Source organism: Neopelma chrysocephalum, unplaced genomic scaffold (genome assembly GCF_003984885.1).
Source record: "Neopelma chrysocephalum unplaced genomic scaffold, ASM398488v2 Primary Assembly neopelma1_26, whole genome shotgun sequence".
Taxonomy (NCBI): domain Eukaryota; kingdom Metazoa; phylum Chordata; class Aves; order Passeriformes; family Pipridae; genus Neopelma; species Neopelma chrysocephalum.
In genome coordinates this window covers 27,898,813-27,916,803 of record NW_020897695.1, presented here as the reverse complement: position 1 = coordinate 27,916,803, position 17,991 = coordinate 27,898,813, and the positions used below count along the sequence as shown (strand labels likewise).

General features: G+C 38.1%; 1 long non-coding RNA gene across 2 annotated transcripts in view; it reads right to left on the bottom strand.

Annotated features, from left to right (window-relative positions):
- Window positions 1-17,991, bottom strand: part of LOC113964127 — a 41,052-nt gene that overhangs the window by 3,916 nt on the left and 19,145 nt on the right. For both annotated transcript variants that reach the window (XR_003533065.1, XR_003533066.1), the window contains exons 3-4: window positions 3,419-3,478; window positions 1,340-1,450 (exon numbers count right to left, since the gene is read on the bottom strand). This is a non-coding gene — a long non-coding RNA (uncharacterized LOC113964127). The remainder of the gene's footprint in view (window positions 1-1,339; window positions 1,451-3,418; window positions 3,479-17,991) is intronic.

Sequence of the window (17,991 nt, the reverse complement as noted above, 5' to 3'; positions counted from 1 at the left end):
AGAAACTGAAAACAGACCTGTTAGGAAAGGAAATGCATTCAAACTCAGCAATGTATATCCCTTGCCTGAAATATACTTTTGTCATTGTCCCAGTCTTAGTAGCAATGACTCTGTTTCATGGACATGCCTTAAACTGCTGTAAGCTTTTTTAACACCTTATAAAGATGTGTTCTCAAATCTCAAAGGGTTGCATAAAAATTACTTTGTTTCATACTATATTTTCAGACATATGTTTGATAAACTGTTGATTAATTAGTTTCCTGATCACATCCAGAACTGTATTTGTTTATATGACCACAGTTCAGTATAAAACAAATTATTATTCTGATTCTTCCAGTCTGTAACAACAGAATCACAGCTTCAGGTTTTGTCTTTTTTTTGTCTTTTTTTTCCCCCCTCAGTTCTTTCTAATACAACAAACAAGATGTAGTCAGGATGAGAACTGTAGACAGAAGACTGCAAACCCTGGGTTCTTTAGGGACTCTACTGAAGGTATGGGCAAACCAGATGAATTCCATAGCTGTAGGTTCTAGATGGACTCCAAGTTAGATTTGTTCTTTACAGAGAAGTGAAAAAACCGCAAGTGGCCATTAAATCCAAAGCCCTGTCAATGACCATCCATTTCCTTAAGATATAAGCCAAGGACTGGCCAACCTTCCTCTTGGAGCATGATCTTATGCCCTGGCTCAGCAGCCAGCCTAGGAGAGCATTATTGACTCCCTTCCACTCCCTCCAAATGTCCTTGATAGCAGACCTGGGGCAAGATGCCCTGTCCTTTGTTTTTCAATGAAAGCAGACACAGATGACTCCCCTGTGGCTAAGATCCCCATAAATATAGACATCTCTCGGTCAAGAGAATTAAATGTGAATTTCCTTCCTGTGGGTGTACCCTGGAAACAAAAACAATGCCCTGGACAAACAAAACAGATTGTGGCACCTTTAATTATGTTTTCCTTGCCCTCTGTAATCATCAGCAAAGCAGAGCTCTTCATATGCATGATTAATGTGATAATTTAACAAGTGATCTATAGCAAAGGCACAGCAAGTGAAGTAGAGGTTTTGTTTGTTGGTAAGTAGGCATGCATCTGCCTACCAACAAACAGCACACCCTGATCTACAGGAAGATGGCCTGATATGGACATTGCTCTGACCTGATCTTTTAAAATATTTATGCATATACTGTAGTCCCTCATGAACCTCCACAATAGTTAATTGGAGACACATAGTCCTAATGCTGGTCTCTCACTGCAGTAAATATTTAATCACAGAGGGAAGTGTGCCTTTGCAAGAGGAAGCATCAGTCACTGACTCTTAAAAACAGCACAAAGGGCACTATTACCTGGAAGAAGTATTTTACTCTGTAGTCTAGAAGTCAAGAAAGGTCCATCTAATTATTTCTGCAGTGAAATAGCAGTCTCTCTCTGTGAGTTTGACATTTATCCCCTCTTCTCTGGAAAAAAAATTAATTGAATACAGAATTATAGCTTTTCCTGGCTAGTTTATTACTAGATTTTGTAGCAGGATTCATGGTACTTGATTAAGTGGCCAGCAACATTTAATTTGTTTTCTAAGACCGAGGTGCAGGCAGGTACTGTACTGACAGTACAGGTTCTGGGACTGCCCAAAAATTCTCATGCCAGGTCATCCATATACTGCCATCTAAAGTTGCCTCTCTCCGGACAGAGTTTTTAATAATCACTCAGCAAGTATGAGAATGTGTTTAAAATAATTCAGAATAAGGTTTGACTGACTCAAACAGGTGATGAAGAATTAATGGCAAAAAGACATCTGCTTTTATAAGTGACAAATTTGCACTAATCCTTGCAAGGTTGTTAGCAGAAAGGGGGATAGATAACTACAGTCTGGGAATATGAGGGCTAAATACAACTTGATATACACAGCAAACAAAGTGATGATTTGAGTAGGCATCAGGAGGTAAAACTCAGAAAAAAAAACGTATTGAGGAATGTATCAGGAAAGCAAAGTATCAGAATGAGGAAAATAGAGCAGAATGTGATTATTTTGGACTCAGAACAAGTTTAGTGGAGCATAGTATACCCATTCTGCTTTGAGTCTTTTCTGCTAGAGGTCTAGATTGTTCCATGAATTTAACTGTTGAATGATGGGCAGGCAAACATCTCTAATATAAAAAAATACAATTAAAAATGCTTTTGTTTGAGTCTTAGTACTTAGGGTTTTTTTCCAAATGGGATGTATACCTGGAATACAAAATTAGGTAGGACAATTAAAGGATACTACTATTAAATCACTGCTTCTTTTGATTCTGAATTATATTTCAATTCATTAGTCAGAAACTATCTTAGATTATTCTCTAGTTTAAATTTTCTGACTGTGGCTTCCATTGGAGTTGATGACATAAGTTTTTCTTAATTATACTGGAATAAATCAAAAGTAATAATGCAGCAATCTGTGGAATTGCTCTGGGTATACAACAACTTAATTGGAAACAAAATTTGAATCACTAATTCAATGTTCTTTTTTTTTTACTGCCTTGTGTGTATGTGTTGCACTACATTAATTTTATATGAGGAATATTCTAGAAATACAAACCTACCTATAACTATTATTTTTCTTTTTTGCCTGACAGATGCGTATTTGTTGCAATATAGATCATTTATGTAAAAATATTTTCTGGGAAAATTACACTAAGGTTAAAGTAATTTCAGGATGATATTACAATGAACGGGGTGTAAATGTTTCTGATCTAAGGGCATCTTTTTTTTTTTTTTAATTTCAGCTAACGAAATAAATCTAAATCCTTAAGCCAAGGTTGAGGGGTCGACAGCACATAAGGATTCTAAACAAGTATTGATGGAGATAGTAGAAGACATCAAAATGTCAATATGGTGGGTTTTTTGCAACAAACAGTTTCCTAAAAAATGCCCAGATGCTGAAGTTCAGGTAAATCCATGCCCACAAGTCAGTCAGTCAATTAGTAAAACTGCCAATGCCACACACAAGATTTTCCTTCTACTTAAATCTGTGTTTTGCAATAGATTTTTAATGAAAACTTAATAAAAAAAAAGCATCTCCATAGAGAGGAATTTGGTGAATAAGGGATAGACCACACACAGGCATATACAATTTCCATTTTCCGATAATGATAAGATGCAATTTGAGGTCTTCAGTGACAAAAGACCAAGACTTTGCTTAATTTGTTATATGTTTAAAGCATTGGATGAAGTGAATTGGAAAGATTGTTATCAGACATCTGGCAAAGACTGTACATTGTAATCTGGGCATGTATATTATTTTGATGTTTCAGGTTTGACACTTCCCCTACTGAAGTGAATGTATCAAATTATACATTTGATGTATCATTTGATACATAGGAAAATGTATCAAATCTGACAGATGCAGGTCAACAGCTGGGTGTCCACACATACAGCTTCCTTACTTAGTTCAAAGGCAGATTTCCATTTCTACAATCTGTGGCTGTCATCCAGGAAATGAGAAACTGCAAATAAAAATTTTGCCATGAGAATTTTTTTACAAAATTTTTTATTTCCCTGGGAAAAAAAAGTGTCAGTGCAAAACTTCCATCTCCAGACAGCTCAGAACATTCCTGTAAATGTATTTTTCATGATTGCCTGAGAAGCCTTCTTCACTGGTATTTTTCTATGGGCTCTCTCCAGCTGCCAATACCGAGCTTGGCAAGATAAGATTCTCCTAAGTCATTGCACAGCCCAGCCAGCCTGATTAGGCTGATTAGGAGGTCTGGAGCCTGGGACATATTAACAATGCTTAATCTCATGACACTCTATATGCCAAGGCAGCACCAAAAACCAAGGCACCTTTGGATGTTGTTTATACCAAAGTAATAAACACACATAGATAAAACAAAAATTTTAAAGTCCCAGGCCCATAGACAAAAATCTGAAATTTGAACACCTTGTGAAACTGTTTGCAATATGCCAGAACAAGTCCCATGACCCATAAGACTACACCTCAAGTTTGAGATCTTATTAGAGTAGGCAATTAAGGAATCCTGAGATTCTCTAAGGCTGATGCTGTGACTGCGGAGCCCACATGGGAGCATGGGACAGACACATACTCCTGACATATTAGATTCATCCAGAAAGACACTTAGTTAGGACACAACTACTACTTCCCTTGCAAAAAGGTGTATAGTTATGACAGATCAGGGACAGTCCCAAGAGCCTAGATGTGGTCACCAAACACCTCACAGACTGTGTGTACTTCCAAATACCTCTCCTGCCATGATAGGGGGAAGTTGGTTGTCTTATATGGGTTTCCCTTTAGGAATACTACATTCGCTATGCACAGCAGTAGGTAGTTATTTGGAGTCTAAAATTTCACCCTGGTAGGCCTAGGATTAAATAGACATAGCCACAGTAGAATCATCTCGTTTGAACATGACCAATGCAAGCAGAGGTTCCTGGGTGTGTGTCTTCATATACAGACACCAAAGCGCAGACGGACTTTTACAATAAAAATGTCACTTGGGAATTTGCCTGTGACCTTTCAGTGACACATCTGGACAAGGAATCTCATCAGTGCCTTTGCCCATAGCCTCAGCAAGAAACCAAACAGAAACACTCTACCAGGGTAGGGTCAAGAACACCGAGCAAACTATGAGCTCCTACTGTCCCTGGGTAGTGGTTGGAGCCACTAACACAGTCCCATCAAAACCCACACATAGATTGCTTTGTAGAACTGTCAAGCCTATCTGCAGCATCCAGCAGTTCTTATACAGGTTACTCCCAAAGGAGTCATCTTAAATCCAAAAGTCCTCTTGGATCTATCATCCTTAACAATAAAAAGCACATTAAAAAGTGAGATTAAAAGCCATAATAAATCTGTAATTATAAGGTAAAAAAGCCAAGAAATTGTTAAAATTGAAAACTTTTTTCTTTCTTTTTTTCTTTTTTTTTAACATGACAGCATAATAGCAATATACCAGTACTGTTAGTTTGAAGGGCTGTCCCAGCTCAGAATAAGAAAGTAAATCTTTGTGTGCATTTTAATACGAATGAAACAATTAAGCAGTTTTCTCTTATAAGAAAGAGTATTTTTTCTCCTAATCTTTGTGTGTACTTTAACCAAACTGTAGCATCTCACATTTGAAAAGTGTTGGCTAAGACAAAAAACCGAAATTGTTGGGTTTCTGGTACCTATGACTACAAATGCCTATTCAGGCTAAATGAAAAGAGAGTTTTTCAGATGTTTCAGATATATATATGGGGAATGGATGTCCCCAAAAAGGGACAGCCTTTCCACAAGCATGTAGAAATTTTGATGTCCTTGGTTGAAATGTGAAGAAAGAGGTTCTTTTTTTTGATGATTTCTCAGAGGAACAAGGCCCTGACTGATTCATTTTAGTTCAATCATTAAGAAATAATAATAGTGTTTCATCTCTTTGACAATAATGCATTTTTAGACAAGCTATTAATTGAAAATGTATTAAGTATTACTTTCAGTTATCAGTGATTGTTTTAATATAGTATTACATTAGAATGACTTCAAAAGAGTAATAGATATGTTATTTCAATACAGTAATAGATATACATATATTATTTATAGATAAAAATAGATATATAAAATAGAAAACAATTCAAATTAATAATTCTTTTGCAAATTGCAGTGAAAGGGAACACAGAGTTATTCCTGAGAATTCAAATTAGGACGTCTTCTGGTAGGAAGTGAATCTCTGGAAGAGTTTTGTTTTCATGGGTAGTTATCAAATACTGTTTTACAGCAGGGAAAACAACTTGTGCACTGATCCTTGAGAATTGTTGTGGAATCCCCAGAACACAACCTACATATTTGTAGCTGCGATCTTCAGCTACAAGTAGTAGGAGGAGAGACGAGAAAGAATATGACATCTCTTAATAAGTAGTCTGCATAGCTGTGAAACTAGAAGTCAGATTAGAAGAAGACAGAAGGGAGAAGAAATTACAGAGAACTGTGAAAGTAGGAGAAAAGTAGAAAGAAATTTCATCCAAAGACTACCTGAGACTATAAAAAAGAAGGTTTCATGATGAAGATAAAAGATCTTAAATCAATAAAAAGAATGAGAGGTTGATATCTTCCCAGGAGAGGTTGATATGGCAGGCTGACCAAAGCTTCAGCAGAAGGGTGGCTGCCCATAGCATGTGTGCAACACAGTCAGTGCAAGGTCAACCAGCATCATGCTAAATTCATGCAGTGCAGCAGTGGTAACTGCCCTTAGCAGTTCCCCTCCATTGAAGAGAGAGATCATTAAATCTTAAAGGAATTATTGTTGCTTTAATTATTATTGGAAGCTAGGGAAAGAATCACCAAATTCAACTTTTTTTCCCAAATCTTTAAGTCAAAACTCTTGCCTACTTGCCCACCTGTTGGCAAGCAGATACATTTAAATAAAACTGGACATTGTGTGGTTCTGTTGAGCCTTTTCCAAAGGAACTAAATTTTATTGGACAAAGAAGATCCTAGGGAATACAGACAGGGACAGAAACACAGTTTGCATTTAAGTCAAAAGTGTTTGTTTGGTCGTTTTAATTTCTACGTTTGATTCAACACCCTATTTGAGAGAATGCTGCCAAGCTTTGCACAGCCAAAATGGGACTTACCTTTTTTTGGTTAATTTTAGGGATAAATTGTTAAATACTCTCAGTTCCTTATTACCACTTGCTTCTGCTGCTAATAGAAAGCTCAGAGCCAAGTAAATCAAAGTATCCAGATGAAGGAGAAAAACAATTCACTCAAGAAAAGGAGTTCAGCTTCAGTTTTCCCAAGAGGCTTTTATAAACCTTAAGGAACAGAATGTTTATGAAAAATGTCTCGTCAGTGTCCTTTTAAATGTGCCACACATACATAGCATATACAAAAATGTTAGAAAGGAAATGAAGTTTCTGTAGATACACCACGTCATCTGGGCATTTGGAAGCCACTCATGCTCCAGTTTCAGAGTACTCGGCAATACCTATAAACCCAGAAAGGATCTGTTATAAAAAAGGTTTCTATCTGCCATGTATAGGTGAGAAACACTTTGAGTTGAATATGTTTGGTTTGGGAAATCTGTTTTTACCCATTAAGCAGAGCTCTCCTTACACATTAATAGAAAGATGAACGTAATGTTCATCGCCTCATGTGGTTTTGTGTGTCCCAGGAATACTACTACTACAGTCTACAACTACAAGGCTCCATCTGGCTGCTCAATTGGAGCCCATCGTGACAACTAATTGTTATGCAAAAACAATTGATTAGATTTTTATGTCCCTCAACAAGCTGACTCAATTACAATGAGTATAATTTTTCTTTTATTTTTTTTCTTTTTGCTTTATAGCTTATAGTCAATTTTATTGTTTTCCAGATCTGGCACTGAAGTCTGTGGACTATCAAATGCCCTTGCCAGGAGGAAGCTATACCACTCTGGGAGCTTGATGTGCTGTGAAGGGCTTCTGGGAGGCTTGGCAGCAACTTTGCCAAAGCACAGTTGATTATGCAGCATTCAGACAGAATTTCTGAGTAGTCTTGTTAACCCCCTCTCCAAAACAATTGGGAGATGAATATTAAAAATGAATTTAAGCTACTAACTGTTCATCTGTTTACATCTTCTAAGTTAATCTGCTCTTCCACTTTTAAAGCTCTGTTTTAGAGATGGCATGAGCCAAACCCTTGACGGTACTGGTCTTCCTCATTTTGCACAGACTAGCAAAAAGGTCTAGGGGAAAGAGGCTGTCAGGACCTGTCACACTCAGAATCCAGACTGCCCTCTCATCTTCTGGAAGAACTGCTTTCCAGTGAAGTTCTTCACATTTCTATTGGCACTCTGAGGGAAGAATTAGGGCCTCAGAGATGGATTTTTCCTCAACATTATACTGATTTCCAATAAGCTAAAGGGCAAATAAAGCTCCTTCTCCCCTGTGTATCCTGTATCTGGGAGTAACATCCTTGTGTTTACAAAGATTTGAGACTGCTGTACTTATTTTCCCAGTGTCCAGGAGGTGTGTATATACAATAAAAATCATCAAGAGTGCACTTTACCTGCTCAGGCCACTGAATTTCATCCGGATGATGAGCATCCTCCAGGATGCTCCTCTGTGTTTGAAGACTGTTGAGTATCATCAACTCAACAGAGCTGATTTCTCTGCAATGAACCTCGCCGCCACCACCACCAGCACTCACAAATTCCAAAAGATGCCTGACTCCTTGGCCTCCTCACTGAATTCTCTTGAAATACAGCCAGACTTGCTAAGTCCTGCAGCTCCGTGACTAAACACCATACAATTTTAGGTCAGTATAGGACTTTCTTTGTCAGCTGGTGCTGAAGGCCACTGGCTTATTCGAATCCTTGATTCATTGGTTCATAAGAAAGAGCAATTAATGTACCTGTCTGGATGCAGCAAAGTTCACCAAAGCATCTGGGAAGGGGAGAAGAAATTGAAATATTTTCATGTTCAACAGTTAAGTGTTTTTCTCAGTCAGCATTTTAATATGAAAATTAAACATTATGAGTTTCTCACAAAAAAAAAAAAGGCAATTCAAATAGATGATTTTTTTTTTTTTTGTCAGGTTGTAGATTTACTTTTTTTCCTTCAAGGGAAAGTAAAGGCAGGGGGCCTGAAGGCAGAGTTAATTTTTCAGGAGACTAGACTTCACTCAACACTTAGCTCTTCACCTGTGAATGAGCATTGTGTAACTGGGACACTGCAGAGGGAATCACAGCATTTAGAAGCTTTATAAAGATGAACTGGCCATAACCTCTGCTAAAAGCCAGAAGTTTCTTAAAAAGCCAGCTCTGTAAAGAGCTTAACTCTTTGCAATGCTTTGAAAGATTGGAATAACTACTGTTTCATGCCTGCCTTAGGCAGTAGCACAAAGATGCTAAATACCAGTAAATTGCGATTTTTATAAAGGATAGTTTCTTCTTGCTGTTGTAGGTGAGGCCAATAAATTAAGGCCCATAGTCTATCCTGCCCAGCCAGTGTTATTACACTTGTTCCATTGGGAGGGAGTCCCTAAGGTTTCAGTCTAACATGAAATTATCCAAGCTCTTTTTTTGCAAGTAACCTTTAATAATGAGTCACACTAGCAGGCCTTATTAGCAACATCAGTCCTGCTGGCCCACAGCCCCACACCACCTCCCAGGTGAGAAAAAAAGCAGCAGCTGAGAATTTATTTTGAACATTTAAAACGTGTAGAGTAAAGAACTCAGACTTGGGAACAAAATAGATTTGTCTTGAAGAAACTGAAAAAAGGTATTTTCACACTACTAAAATCAAGCACTGTTTAGTACAAAGCAGCTCAGCTGCCTTTCTGTTGAAGGTCATGGGGCTGGCGTCTGCCATCTCAAGGTTTAGTAATGAATGAATGTATGCATCTTTTTCTCTCAGAAGCGACAGGTGAAAAGAAAGTAATTTGCTCTTCTTACATGAGTCTGTGCACACTTTGGAGCACAGACAAGGAGGACTGCTGCTTGATCAAAATCCTTGACTTCCACAAAGCCAGGGGGGATTTCAACTAGTGCTAGAGCTGTGTAACTATTCTATGTCAATGGATAAAGAGCCCCGCAATGAAATGGACTCAGGTCTCACATACTTGGGAAAGCTGACACAGGGTGATTGCTGTTTGGAAGTGCAAATACTCACTGAAGTACATACCGCGTTACTGTTCTCAGCAGCAATGTTCTTCAGCTTTAATCATGCTGTCAAAGCACTAACTTTACCAAAGGTTAGAGGGGTAACACTACCAGCATCACAACCTTTCACAAATAGTAATACCCTTCAAACTGGAGTGTTTTGCTGCAGAACACAGTTGAAATTTAATTTCTCCACCATATGAAAAATTGAAATACTTAAGTAATAACATTCAGCAACATCATCTGCCATCTGATAGTGCACAGAAACTGGGCAATTATGTTTTGCCTCGGGTGGCTAATAGGCCTATTTCAAATTTCAGGTATTATCAGATAATAACACTGCCTGCATCTGAGTATGTTATTATAATTATTAGCTGTAAAGAAAGGGAGGGGGACATGCAAACAGGGAGGGAGAAGGATTTTTTTTAATTGTTTAATTTTGAAGTTATATAAGTTTATTGTTCCTCATGAGTTAATATTCAGAGACCAAGTGCTGGCACTGCTGCAGATTTAACTCAGTTCAAACTGTTTTGTTTTCACATTCATAAAACCTTATCATTGCTATTTGGAATAAGTAGGTCTTAGAGCAGTGAGACTTGCTTATAAACATTACATGTGAGTGAAAATGGTTATGACAACAGAAACTTTAAGGAATATTCCACTAGAAGCCAGGTTTTTTTCTGATATCACACTAAAAACTGTGATCAGTGTTTTAGATCCATTGCTCTATTTTAATTATTTTGCTGTCAAACTCTTCTTAGGATGTGGATATTCATGAACAGAATGATGAGACAAAACCTAGATGAAATACCCTTCATACATTCATAAATGGCAAAATTTAGGGCCACAAATGTATACAAGCTTGGAAAGTGGAGAAATGGCCTTTGGGAATAGGTGCCCTTAGTCCAAGTGGCACTGGAAGCCAGTGTTTCTTTTTCTGGCCTGAGTAAAAATATATAAAGGCAAAACATAGTTATTTTGACAAATTTCATATCCTCCATTTCTGTAGACATAGCAAAAATGACATCGCACCAAGGTGAAACACAGTATTAGGCTTTTTAGATCTATAGCTTCTTCAGTGCATGGTAGGATTATTAAATATATATCTTCCCAGAGAAAGGAACAGAAAATCCAAAAGATATAGAAAATTTAGGAAATGAAATTATGTAATGCAAAAATTAATATTAAGCCATATAGAGGTCTCCACTTTTCTCCATTGGCTCTGGTTCTGTGATATTGGTATTCTTCAAAGCTCAAGGCTCAGAGACAACATGAAACATGCTTTTAATAATTGCTTTATTTTAAAAGTAATTCTCTAGCATTCTGTAGGAAAAGCTTCAGAAATAATGAGGTGAATTTATGCTTTAGGCCCAAACACAAGATAGAACAAAAAGGTTAACTAATGACTTAAACTTTTTTCATTATTTCATGTGAGAGTGCTCTTTTCAGCCCTCAAAGGTCATTCAGTGCACAAAAGGACTAAATGCATGAGAGTTGAGTGCAGTGTAAAAAACACCTTTAATGGACTTCCATGAAAAACAGAGAATAAGAAGTAAAGGCAGTTAAAAACACATATTTGTCTAATCACCTAGAGGCAAACAATCCTCCATTTGAACAGCCACCATGAATCACTTCAAGCCACCAGCATCATGCCTGGTCCAGTCCCACCAGCTTTCCAACCACATCAGAAGCCAACTTCCCATCTCTTCCACCATCATACATCTGTCTCTGTGGATGTGCTATAAATAACTGCATTCTCCCAAAAAATGGTAAACTTAAGAATTCAGTTTTTACAGATGCTTTTTCTCTACACATACTACAGCTATCTCATGGTATTTTACAACTAGAAAAGCAAGAAAAATCTTCTGCCCTCTGCAGTGTTAGAAGGTGGCTGTGAAAGAAGAGTTGTTTCAGGGAACTCACAGCACTGGACAGCCAGGCACTTCTCCGGATCACTCCAAAGCAGAGCTGCTCTACCTCCCTAAAGGGGAGCTTTGTGTTTTTCCATTAACTAATCTTAAGTACATATGTGGATTTAGTTGTAAGGGATAAGGTGGATACATTGCAAGAAGGTCTCTGCCTCAGCAGCAGTGGATTTGATGAAGAACAGGTTTCCCTTTTGAACTTTTGTGAGCTTTCACAAAACAGCCTTGCCAGCACTCATGTAGCCAGTGCCAGCATTTGCAGTTCCTCTGGTCCTATGTTCCAGGAAACCGGGTAGTTGTCTTCAGTGCTTTGCTCCTTAGCTGCCTGCAATATTTCACAACATGGCCAGCCCAACCTGTGTAGTAGCCAGACCACGTGCAATGCAAGGGACTTGGTTAAGGGGAGAATTGATTCTGCCACACATCAATAGGAGACTGAGAAGCAAACATATGCTTTGGTTAGACTTGTAAAAACTGAGACCATCGATAACAGACAGACAGAGCTAAGCTGAAAAACATACTGAATTGTGATCTCCAGCATAAGGGTTCTGAGATGTAACCACTGGGAGGCAAAGGCGTCCTGGCTTCCCTAAGTCTACATGGGAAGAGTTTGTGCATAGCAATCGTGACCCTGACACAGCACCTGACACAGAATCAAAATAGGAGTGATGTTTGTGGTTATGAGTTGACTTTATGACTTTTTAACCACCAAGGAATTTTTTAGGAAGTTATTTTCTCAGGGCCACACCATGAAGTTTTTCAGCATGATGTGTATACTTACTTAATGTTTTAGCCTCTCCAGTGCCACACAAGAGGTAACTGGAAAGGACATGAAAATTTCCATTACTGCAGAGCAGTGTATCTCAGCAATTTTTTTTTCAAAGTACATTATTGATATGATATTTAGCAAATTCTGAATGGCAAATTACTTTCTAGTTTGCAAACTGAATACATTTAACATTAAGATATTCAACTCTTATTGCTCTCAAATAGAAGTAAATCTGATCACATATTTAAAACAAATAAACAAACAAACCAACCCAAAAGCAGAAATAAAACTGTTTATTCTAGTGAAACAAATCTCTTAGCTGTTGAAATCTTCCTCTCTCTCTCTCTCACTCTCCTCCTCCCCCATATTTTGAAATGGCATTGGCCCAAGATACAGTAATCCAGTTTGTTCAGTGACCAAACACTCTCTCACGCCTGAAGGATCAACTCAAGATGCCGCACAGCGAGAATCAATTCATGAAGCTGACATACAAGCACCCTCTGAAGGCTGCAGTACCTGGGGTGCCTGAAATGCCATTATTCTCCCTGTAAGTGGCGAACCTCAAGAGGTGGAATCGCTTTTTCCCTGGCCTGTTTTCAATGGCAACATGTCAGGTTTTAATTGCTTAAAAGGGTCTTAAATTTAAAATGCTTTTTCCCAGGTTCTTGGATAATTTAAATCCTTGACTAGTTCATTAAAAGGCCATTTGCAATGAGGGGGGCTGGCGCATCTCTCACTTAGCACGCTCAGTTGAGCTAGGAATAGAAGCAAATAAATGGCAACTGTGCTTCCTGACACTGAGCATGAGCGTTTGAGGGCACTCACAGCGGTGGTAGAGGGGCAGATATACTGTGGTTAAAGGGCTCCATTCTTCCTTGGACAAACATATAAGGTGAAATCCTGGCTTTAGTGAAGTCAGTAGCAAAAGTGTCCAAGCTTTCAATGCAACCAGATTTTTCTCTCTATTAGTTCCAGGGTTCCTACAGGGTGGAGCCCTTGAAGGTGCAATGCAAATAGATAGCTGATCCATAAGGGTCCAATGTAGCTAATTGGAAAACATAAACCAAATAGACCAACAACATGCAGTAGATGTATGCTTTGGCTCAATGCCTTCCTCGGGGTTTTGCATTTTCACTCTGTGTTCTGTTTGTGTCTGTGTATTACTTTAAAATGACATAATATTAGATTAGACCCACTAGTGGAAACCTGATTTAAAGAAGCATTGAGGAGGTCTGTAAAAGTCAGTTTCCCAATGATTGGAAATGGCCTTATAATAAAAATGGAAAAGATGCATTCTTATGACATTTGGAATTGTCTTTGAGAAAGAGCAATAACTGAGAGAAGTAGGAATAGCCTCTTGTACGGATTCTGCTTTCTATGCAAGATTACACTAAGAACTTAATATTTTTCAAATTCGGAAAATATTAATATTGTCCAAAGTTTTCGATAAGGTAGTTAGGAACACATAATTAGAAAATTTCAGATCACGTTTAATGACTATATATATGCACATGTGTAGATGGTACTCATAGACATTGCAATCCCTATTCACATATACATAAACAGCAATAATGTACATATGTACAAAGAAATAATGACACTTATAATGCGGCCATCTGTATTGTTCTCACCTGAATGCACATGCACTGTGCAGACCCTCCTTTTCAAATCTTACAGACCCCAGCCACAAATGTTTCACCAGCCAGGACTGCTTGCAAAATTCTAGTTCTAAATGTCAATCACTTTATTAATAATTTTACTTGGCACTTTCATAACCTCTTTTGGGTAACTATACCTTCTGGATGCTGAGAGTTTTTCCTTACAAAAAAGCCATACATTTGTGATATCACAGTTTCTTGCCACAAGCTTGGCACTATACAGTGCTGAAAAGTTTTACTCTGCAGTGCAGCCTAATCTGGTGCTATACAAATGTAAAATGCTGCTGATACCTCTAATGAATTTTTCAGGTATTCTAATTTTGGCTCTTAGGTAGCTGGAAAACTAAATCTGGGTGGAAGTTGCAGCTTACCAGAAGAGTCCAGTGGTGAAGCATAGCTGTTCATTTCCAAATGCCTAGGTATTTTTATTTTCCCGAGGTAGTTCTTTCCATCACAATTTAAAGTAAGCTTCTTGATTAACTTTTTACACATTTCCCAAGGAGTTAGAAATAGGAAGTGTGTCCTTTAAACTCTATTATTTTTTTAAAAATCTATCTGCTTCCTTCCCTCCTCCTTTGAAATCTTTTTCCACCTTGGAAATCCTATTCAACAGAAGTAGCCTCTTTCTGCTTTCTGTTTTTCTGTGACAGGTAAAGTCTCCAGGTTTTCCCTTTCTTGCTTCTTAGTGTCACTTTGCTGTACAACTGAACAGCAAGAAAATGATCCATCTCTGTAAAGGTTGTTTGTCATTAAACTTAATACCTATTTGAACTGCTGCTTCTTTTTCTTGAAGGCCTATATTTGTCATTAATTAAGAAGAAAGGATGTGGATGATGCATAGCTAGCTCCCTCTGATCTTTACTGTTTGATCCCATCCATTTGAATATAAATGTTCTTTCTTGTTCATCGAGACACTAAATCAATGCAACAAATCCAAAGGTCTACTGCAGTGTTCGTTTGTTTGTGGGATTCTTGTTTTCTGTGTTTTAAAGAATGTGTTGAAAAAGTGATACTAACATAGCTGGGCCTCAAGAGCTCAATATTTAAGACACAGAGCATAGCAAGGCTAGAGCTGTTGTAGGCGATTCAGGATATTTTGCAACATAATGCAAACATCTACGTTAGGAAAGCATCAAACTCAAAGAGTTAAATACCAAGAGAGGGATTACTTGAAGCTGACCCTACCTTCCAGGGAAGGCATTACCAATTCGCACAGAGGATTAGCAGCCTTAATACAGGCTAAGTGTATCCATGTCTGACTAGCTCCTCTTTCATGCTATGGTTCAGTCCATACTCCCAAACAGTTCAATTTACTGTTGCATTCTTTTTTCAGACATGAACTACACCATAACTTACAGCCTCCTTTCTGCCCCAGATAATTATAATCCTCTCAGAGACAATGTCTTTTCTGCTTTGGTTTTAAAATTTTCCAGTTAGATTTGTAATACAAGATGAAATTACATTTCCATGTCTTCTCCCGCTAGCTCTCCCAGCTTTCCTGCTCTGCAGCTTTACATGCTAAATGCACAGCATTTTTTCTTAAGCTGGGTCTTGCTAATCTCCTCTATTCAGCCCTGTCAGGTTGGCACCTCAGGGTTGATCACATTGGAATAGGGAAGAGAAGGGACCTGGCATGTCATGAGCAGAAGATATTTTGCATATTTACCCACTTTCTCTTTTAAAAAATATTTTCTTCAGATTGTTTAATATCTTCTTCATATTGCAACTGTCTTTTGTGTCAGAGTCATTTATGAAATCCCTGCTGGAGAATTCTATCCTAAAAATTAGCCAGCTGGGGACTGGAATAGCTAGGAAATCATATCATTACAATGCAATAATGTGTTAATAGTGCTATTATAGCTTCGTAATTCCTACTGTTCTCATATTCCTGGCCTGCTATATGCTGATTTTTCCTTGCACTAAAGGAATTGCTATAGCAACATACCTTCAAACACATATGATTAATACTTTATATGCCCATGACTGACTAGATATTTGTTCTAGGCATAGCATATTGAAAAACAAGATGGAATACCTGCCACGTATCCACACAACAGAAACTGATTTATACTGGGAGAAAAATAAATCATAAATTGAATAAGAACAAGTTAAAAATACAATTTCATAGATTCAGAATACAGGCTAGTTGATAAAATATACTGCAATGCTTTGATCTCTATGGTATACCTAAGAACCTAGAATATCGCAAGCCATTGTAATATTACATATTAAAAAATGGAATCTTTTCCACATAGGAAAACAACTTCATCAATTTTTCACCTGTATATAGATTCCTCAACCTAGCAACCAGATTCTTCCTTAGGCCTTGGAGAAGATAAAGCTGTCTGAGTTTGGGAAACTAAGAAGAGGTCACATTTCGCAAAGTTAATCTCAGGTGCACCTTCAAGCCTATAGTAAATATTTGAGCTTCCTCTCAACTACAGTTCTGCCTGGTATCATTCAAGACTTTTGTATAACTGACTATAGTTGCCATTCCTGGTCAGAATAGACAACGAACAACATATGTTTTCTTAAAAGCTAATTATACAAAATTTGCCATTAACCACACTGGATCAGAGTTATTGGAGAATGATTAAACTTATTTTCAGAAGTCACCCAGTTTGCATGATGCATCTAATGGCAGAATTTCCTCATCTCTAAAGCAAAAAGTGCCAGGCTTTCCCAAGTGTAGTTACATATTTCATCTTTTAAAATGAATAAGGAATAAAGCTGAGTCATGCACTACATGGGGCAGTTGTCAATAGCAAAATTGCCTTGCAATGAACTGTCTGGCAGATTCAGGAGAATGCCCACACACTATTAACATGGACTTTAACAAGTCTTTAAAACAAGGCTTTGGGGGTGTGCATAAGCTTTTGCCATGCAGATGGTAAATTCCACTGTACGGATGGCCAGTGAAGGTCATGGTGAAGGGCAAGCCTGTGCACCACTCAGGTCTATGGACTTCTTGGCTTTCTGAGACATCCATTTACCAGCCCAGATCCTTCAGTTTGTTTCTGTCAAACCCCTTCAACATGGGCTTCGTGCGTGCGCAGAATGTGTTTTGCCCAATGCAGGAGTCAGAGAGTTTGTCATACAAAATGTGGAAGATAAATAGGGGGAAAGAAGTGTGATCAGAGTACCGAAGGGCAATCTCCAACTCAGAATGTGGAAAATGTCAAATCTCTCAGGAAAAATGGTGAAATCTGATGCTATAAATAAGAGATTATGTGGAACATCACTGATACTGGAGAGGCTCTTTAACATTCCTAGAGCTGGGATTATTTTTCTGATTCCAATTTCTTGATGTTGCATGTGGTGCTCACATACAAGCCCCTGAACTCTATTAACCTGACAGGGTGTGTGTACACAACTCTTCTCAGTCTGTGATAAACACACCTTCAAGACATTGGCAAAGAGAAATATCTCAGACAATCTGTCTTAAATGACACTAACAGAGTCAATTGTGTTGGCTACTTTCCTAAATTCTTTCCCGGGATTTTTAAAAGGCATTGTCTTCCTACGGACAATCTCAGGGCCTGAGTGTCAAGGTAAGTTTACCTGCTAGACACACATGCCGTCCCACTTTATTGGGATAAGTATCCCAGACATCTCTAGGTATCTCTGATGAATTAAATAGGCAGGTAGCTGCACAGGTGAATTTGATTTCTGACTGCTTATAAACAGCTGCTTGTTCTTTCATCTGAATGTCCACTTCTTATGCCCAAGTTCTCAGCTCATTTCACAAATTCTCGGTTTGCTCTATTTTAGCATTTTTTGGGCTCACAGCCTTTTGTAGGCTCTCCATTTCGACTTAGGCAAGGCTGATGGAAAAAAATGTCTCTAGCCTCTTTTTTTAAGTCAAAATTTTTAAACTCTGACTGTGACAATTTTAAAGGTTCAGACAGCCTTTTGGTATCATACTGTCACATAACGTGCCTCACTTTCTCTCCAGGCAATGCCAACTGGTGTTTTCGAAATAACTGCCTATGGTCCTGCACAACCTCTATGTTTCAATGCTTTATCCTGAGC